The sequence below is a fragment of the Lepisosteus oculatus genome, chromosome 3 (genome assembly GCF_040954835.1).
Source record: "Lepisosteus oculatus isolate fLepOcu1 chromosome 3, fLepOcu1.hap2, whole genome shotgun sequence".
Classification (NCBI taxonomy): Eukaryota; Metazoa; Chordata; class Actinopteri; order Semionotiformes; family Lepisosteidae; genus Lepisosteus; species Lepisosteus oculatus.
The window spans coordinates 34,428,333-34,436,261 of record NC_090698.1 but is presented as its reverse complement, the minus strand read 5'-3'; positions in this window follow the sequence as shown (position 1 = coordinate 34,436,261).

The following is a 7,929-nucleotide window of genomic DNA, read 5'->3' as shown; positions in this document are numbered from 1 at the left end:
CCGCATATCACTCTCATGCTACTGGGCAAACAGCATGCATTAATCAAGAACTCCAGACTTTTCTCAGAGCTTACATCTCTACCATTCAGGACAACTGGGTTTCCCTACTCCCCTGGGCAGAATATGCTCACAATTCCCTCTCCACCTCTGCTACTGGTACTGTATGTCTCAATTTCAGTGTTCTCTTGGCTACCACCCCTCTCTCTTCCCGGATACACATCCAGAGATCCAGATGCCGTCTATACAAGATTGCACCTTTTAAAAAGTTTGGAAAACGGCAAAGTCGGCTCTCCTTCGCACCAGTATCCACCAAAGGACATTGGCAAATAAAGTCTGCATTTTTGCACCCCGGCTCAGGCGTAGGCAACTGGTTTGGCTGTCTACCAGCAACCTTCACCTTCGACGCTCATCCCACAAACCTTCTTCCCACTTTATAGGTCCCTTTCGAATTTTGGCACAAATCACCCCCGTAACATATCGCTTAGCCCTCCCTCCCTCACTGAAGAGTCACCTCACTTTTCAAGTTTCCTTTCTCAAACCTTTCCACAGATCTCCCCTTTCTAGACCCCAGCCTCGACCCCCACTCCCCCGGACCATTGATGGACTCCCAGCATTTACTGTAAATATGATCCTGGATTCTCGCTGGGTCCGGGGCAAGTTACAATCGATCCTCTGGGGTGTCGGGAGCCACCCCTGGGGAGGGGGGTAATGTTACGCCACGCCCCCGGAGGACTTCGCATTCTCCTCGCATTCTCCTTAGAATTTCCGCACGGTTCCCAGTTAGCCTCTTACCCTAGCCTATTTAATGCTGCTTCACATTCTCACTTGTGCTCAGTATTAGGTTTTCCTGGTTAGAGCTACCTTGTCTTCCTGCGATAATGTCACGACCACCAGCCAGCTGAGATCAACACGCAAGCGAGCCAATCAGCACCAGCAGCGGATTACTACTAACAAGCGCCGCCGCACGAGTTAACACACCTGCAATTGCTCTACCGTACGGCACGCCGGGTTATTTATACCATTCTTACCAGATTCCCGTTGCTCTGTACTGAGTTCTCTACTTGTTGCTCAGCCTAGCGTTCTTACCCCTCTTTTGCCTTCCTGGAATTCTGCCTGCACCTTTTGCCTTCGGACTTCGGATCTCGTCTCGCCCCTTGGATTGTTTGCTATCATTGCCTGTTTTGGATTTGACCCTGTAGCCCTCTTTTCGACCACGATTCTGTCTCACGTTTTGGATTCTTCGCCACCAGTGCCTTTACCGGATCTCGACCTACCTTCGCCTTCGGACTACGACTCAGCTCCTGGATTTGCTCGGTACGTTTACTTACCTCCCTGCGACTCCTGCATCTGCATCGGATCCTTTTCACCTCTACAGAGCAGCGTTACAGAATACCGAGCCTGATTATGGATCCCGCAGACGCACAGACCCTTCGTTCCCTTCTCCCGCAGCATTCCCAAACCATCGCCCAGCTTCAATCTTCTCTCCAACTGCTCACTAACCAGGTTGCCGGGCTTTTTTCTTCCCCTGTTTCGCCGGCTCCCGCACCGATTCCTGCAACGCCTTTTTTACAAACACCTGCTCCAACCCCCGCGGCCCCGCCCACCACTCCCTCAACTTTACCATTTGTACTCCCGGAGAAGTATGACGGCAATCCTGCAGGCTGCAGGGGCTTTATTGCCCAGTGCTCCCTGGCTTTTCAGCTGCAGCCTGAGCGTTTTTCTACTTCTCGAGAGAGGATCGGATTCGCACTTTCCTTGCTCACAGGCAAAGCATTGGATTGGACTGCAGTATTGCTTGCTAGAGGAGATCAGCTGTTCTCTGACTTTCAGCTTCTTGCTGACCGTCTCCAGGCGCGTTTTTCTCAAAGCAACCCGGATTTGACTTGCCTTCGGCTTTCCTCTCTTCGCCAGGGCGACAGACCACTGCAAGATTATGTGGCTGAATTCCAAGCCCTCGCCACGGAGTCTGCCTGGAACCCTGAAGCTTTGGTTTGCCTCTTCGCTAAGGGTCTCTCGGAGGATCTAAAGGACCACCTGGTGCTCATGTCTTTACCCACCTGGTCTCTAGAGGCGGCTATCGCTGCGGTAGTTGAATTGGACACTCGCATTCGGCTGCGGAGAGCGGAGAGACACCCAGGAAGCAGACCTGTGCGCCCCATGGGTCCTCCCCTCGTGGCGCCCACCCTGCCACATGCACCCCTGTCCTTGGAGGAAAAGGAAAGGCGCCGTCAGGAGGGGCTGTGTCTGTACTGCTCTGCGTCGGGTCACCTGCTCTCTACTTGTCCTTTGAGACCCCCACATCCACCTCGAGCTCCCCCACTGCCTACTTTTAGTGTCAGTAGTGCTGTTTTTTCACAATCCTCTTCAGGGCCTTTATTCCCAGGTGAGATTTCCTGGATGGACACGCACCTTCCCCTTTCGGTTTTCCCCCAATATGCACATTTGAAGCAAGCCTTTGACAAACAGAAAGCTCTATCGCTCCCCCCTCACCGCACCTATGACTGTGCAATAGATTTGCTTCCAGGAACACTCCCACCCAAAGGACGGATCTACCCTCTCACTCAGACAGAGAATGAAGCCCTGCAGGATTATATCAAGGAGGCCCTGAATTCTGGTTTTATTCGTCTCTCCTCGTCCCCAGCCTGTGCTGGGTTCTTCTTCATAGGGAAGAAGGACGGCTCCTTGAGGCCGTGTATTGATTACAGAGGCCTGAACTCCATTACAGTCAAACATCCCTACCCCTTGCCTTTAATCCCAGCCGCTCTGGAGTCCCTACGTGCAGCGTCCATCTTCTCAAAACTAGATCTACGGGGGGCTTATAATTTAATCAGGATCCGTGAAGGGGATGAGTGGAAGACGGCCTTTATGACCACGCACGGCCACTATGAATATCAGGTGATGCCTTTTGGACTCGCTAATGCCCCGGCAGTCTTCCAATCCTTCATAAATGACATCTTTAGGGACATTATTGGAAAATTTGTCTTGGTATACTTGGACGATATCCTCATTTTTTCCACCGACCCTCAGGAACATGTCCATCACGTCCAGGAGGTCTTGTCCAGACTCATCGACAACCAGCTCTACGCCAAGCTTGAGAAATGCATTTTTCATGCTTCTAAGATTCACTTTCTGGGCTACATTATTTCTCCTCTTGGAGTCGAGATGGACTCAGCCAAGGTGGCAGCTATCAATGATTGGACTGTGCCACGTAATTTGAAGCAAATCCAACGCTTTCTAGGTTTTGCCAACTTCTACAGGCGATTCATCCGGAACTTTAGCTCCGTTGTGGCGCCCATCACGGCTCTGACCCGCAACCGTCCTAGTCGGGGTAAATGGAATCCGGAGGCTAACCAGGCATTCCTGCGCTTGAAACGTCTCTTCAGCTCCGCTCCTCTCCTACGGCATCCGGATCCCTCCCGGCCTTTCATTGTTGAAGTTGACGCCTCTGCCCATGGGGTTGGTGCAGTCCTCTCCCAGCGCCTCGAAGAGGATCGCCTTCCTCATCCATGTGCTTTCTTTTCCAAGAAGGTCTCTCCTGCTGAGGTTAACTATGATGTGGGCAATCGTGAACTCCTAGCTATCAAGCTGGCCCTCGAGGAATGGAGACACTGGCTGGAGGGGGCTCATCACCCCTTTGTCATTATCACGGACCATAAGAACCTGTCCTATATTCAATCTGCCAAGCGCCTCAACTCGCGTCAGGCCCGTTGGTCACTTTTCTTTTCTCGTTTCAATTTTGTTATCACTTACACTCCTGGCTCCAAGAATGGGAGGGCTGATGCACTCTCTCGGCTCCATGACCCCCCAGACCTGGACGACACACCTGAACCAATCATCTCTCCTAACAGAATCGTGGCAGCGATTCATTGCTCCATTGAAGATCAGGTCAGGTGTGCCCTCAACGGAACTACAGTTCCTCTGTGCTGCCCCCCGGATGAGCTTTTCGTCCCGAACAACTTATGTTCTGTTGTTTTGCAGTGGGGACATGATTCCCGGTTTGCCGGCCACCCAGGATGCAGACGCACTCTGGACCTCCTCACCAGGGACTTTTGGTGGCCTTCCATGCGATCTGATGCAGCAGAGTACGTCCGGGCTTGCCCGGTCTGTGCCAGGAGCAAGACTCCGCGCTCTAGGAAGGCTGGCCTCCTTCACCCCCTTCCAATCCCACACCGCCCTTGGTCCCACATAGCTGTTGACTTCATTACGGACCTTCCTAACAGTCAGGGTCATACGGTAATCATGGTGGTCTCCGATCATTTTTCCAAAGCAGCCCATTTTGTCCCCCTCCCAGCATTGCCCACAGCCCAGGAAATGGCATCTTTGTTTGTACAACAGGTCTTTAGGATACATGGTTTGCCTGATGACGTTGTCTCGGACAGGGGACCTCAATTTATCTCGGCCTTTTGGAAGACTTTCTGTCAAACTCAAGGGACTCATGTATCTTTGACTTCTGGTTATCATCCTGAGGCCAATGGTCAGGTGGAAAGGACCAATCAAAGCCTCCTGACCTTTTTGAGAGCCTTCACCTCCAGCTCACAGGATGATTGGTCATCACTACTTCCCTGGGCAGAATATGCCCACAATTCTCTTACCTCCTCCTCCACAGGTCTCTCTCCCTTCCTTTGTTCTTTAGGTTATCAGCCCACTCTCATCCCTGTCACACCTCCACTCACGGCAGTGCCGTCCGTACAACAATATATTGCCAAACTGCGAAGGACCTGGAAAATGGCGAGGACAGCTCTTATTAAGTCAACCCAGCGCCACGCCAAATTCGCCAACCGACACCGCAGACCAGCCCCTCGTTTTCGGAAAGGACAGTTTGTTTGGTTATCTACACGGAACCTACCTATACATCAGCCTTCCAAAACGCTTGGGCCTAGATATATCGGTCCCTTCCGGATTCTTTCCCGGATCACCCCGGTTACCTTCCGCCTTGCTCTCCCCCCTACCCTCAGAATCCACCCCTCATTTCATGTCTCCCTCCTGAAACCTGTTTACCGCTCGCCCCTTGCGGCTCCCCAAGATCGCCCGCCACCTCCTCATCGCATTCAGGGGCGCACGGCTTATACGGTCCACAAGATCATTGACTCCAGATGGAACCGCGGTACCCTTCAGTATTTAATCGACTGGGAGGGTTTTGGTGCCGAGGAGAGATCTTGGGTTCCAGAGAAGGATATTTTGGACCCTACACTAATCAGTGACTTTCACAGGGACTATCCTAATCGGCCGTCTTGGGCGTCGGGAGCCGCCCTTGAAGGGGGGGTACTGTCACGACCACCAGCCAGCTGAGATCAACACGCAAGCGAGCCAATCAGCACCAGCAGCGGATTACTACTAACAAGCGCCGTTTTATATCTCAACCGAAAGATGGTGCTTGTTTACAGTATAGTGTCCCTGTCACTATACTGGGGCATTAGGACCCACATGGACTGCAGGGTGAGCACCCCCTGCTGGCCTCACTAACACCTCTTCCAGCAGCAACCTTAGTTTTTCCCAGGAGTTCTCCCATCCAGGTACTGACCAGGCTCACACCTGCTTAGTTTCAGTGGGTTGCCAATTGTAAGTTTCAGGCTGACGTGGCTGCTGGCAGTATATCTTTACTCTCATAATACTTTTAAATACTTTTTAGAGTCCTGTGACGTCCCAGGTGGTTGGAGCACCTCTGGGCCATGTACAGGTGTGGTTCAAGACAAAAGACACACCCAAAAATAAACCCAAACAAAAGAAGGTATATTGAAGAACAGAAACAGAACACAAAAACAAAATCCTTTACAAAAACACCGTCTGAGTTTCTCTCTGGCACCTCAATTAGTCCCATAACCCAACTCGTGCTCAAAAGACAAAGTTTAAAACTTTCATAATAATTATGAGATAATCATTTAGAAAAAAGTATCTGAGTCTACAGAGAAACATATTTAAGTGTCCAAAGCTGATAAGATGATACATTGTGTGTGGTATGATTTGCTGAGTGTAGCAGAGTGTCTTGTACTAAGTAAATAGGTACCAAGTGTGCATGGATTATTACTTTTCACCAAAGCTGTGCTAGAGAATTCACGTGCCTCTAATTATGACAACCACTGGGGTATATGTTGTAGAAAACACTTACAAATTTGGGGATATAAACATTTATTTTACTTATTGACTAAACTGCTCAGTCAATTCCTGATTTCCACCATGTTTGTAACCCCCCATTTGTAACAATATTTTAAACAGCCATTATGCTCCATCACTAAGTAGGATTTTCAGAAACCAATATTGCATATGACAATCTTCATCAGCAACAGGCTGAACTGGATGGTCTTATTGACATAACTGGAGTCTGAATAAATGCATTGCCATAAAACAATTACTGCTGAATAACAATGAATGATGCAGTTAACATTCAAGATAGTCTCTCCATTTGAGTAACAAGCTCCAGAGCTGGTCCTGGGCCTAGGTGAACAAGACTCTGCTAGGAGGCCCCCTCAATATGCAACACAACATATTTGTAACTGGCACATTCAAATCTGAGTGAAATAATTCCTATAGTAGCTCTTTCTCCTGCTGCGCTGAATTACCCTAATGGAGGCCCCATCAAAAAATAACCAATCATAACTGAGAATGTAATATTTTTCTGAATCACAGAAAAGAAGACCAGAATAAGCAATCTGAAAACAGAGGTACGCCAAGTGAAGTCACTGTAATAATGAATTTGTATTTCATTTGGTTTGGAGTCTATCAGATCCATGTAACTAGAGAATGGTAGACAATGGTGACTTCATTTTCAAGTCAAACAGACTACTTGAGGTTTTTTAGTAGACGTTAACAGATTTATGTTTCCCCCAATTGTACACATACCGTGTGGATTGCCTGGCTAGAAATCAGCACTGCCTGGCCAAACAAAAGTGTGAAAGCAAATGTACAGTACACAAGACTGCTCAGCAATTACACATTTTTTTGTCATTCTTCAAAGTTGGTTAATAAGTCTTCTAATTATATAATATATAATGTTATATCTATAGAATTAATTTAATTGTTCTAAATAGTAAAATAAGGTGCGTTGGGAGCTGATAATAGTCATGTATGTTCAAATCGTAATCTGGAGGGGCCCCTTTCCAAAATCTTGCCTAGGCCCTCCAGAAAGATAGGGCTGACCCTGCAAAGCACTGGAGTACTAAAAATTGTACATTAGGTATGGTTGAAGGTTAGGCAGAACTATATAATATCTGAAAAATTGATCCATATTCCCAATTTGAAATAATATAAGTGACATAAGCTTGTGACTTAGAATATTCCTTAGTGGAACAGAGTGATGATAATCATGCTGGTATATTTTCTCAAATTCTTCTAACATAAAATTGTAACTCTAGGATTGAATATGACCAGGCCATGGTGGTCATTTTGACAATGTTCATACATGTTCCTATAGTTTGTTTCTGTTTTTATTCCTTTGTGAACAGTGACTGTTAAATCGATAAATCTAAAATACTAAATGTTTCTCTTTTAACTGACTACAACCTCACATGAACTGATAACAGGACACACTCATGCAGTGATGTGCAAGCAAACAAAATATTTTATCCAGAAAAAAATAACAACACTGATTTTTAAATTATCAATTAAAAATGCTTTCAACAATAGATGTAAGTTTGCAGTGGTGCATAATTATTTAGTAATTAGGTTAGTAGATTCTAGGTAACTGTTTTTAACTTTAGCTAGACTGACAAACATTTGTACAACACACATTTTTTTTCACTTTGTTCAGATTTTCAGAGGTAAGGATTTGTTCTTCTGCAGTGGTTTAGGCAACAGACAAAACTCTTCATGAGGTGTTGAATTATACATCATTCTTTGTAGCTCCGACAAGCCTCCCTGCTTCCCTCCTGAAAAATATGTACCTATTTATAGTAGGCTTGACACTAGGCCATGATAAATGCATGAAAAAGAGAT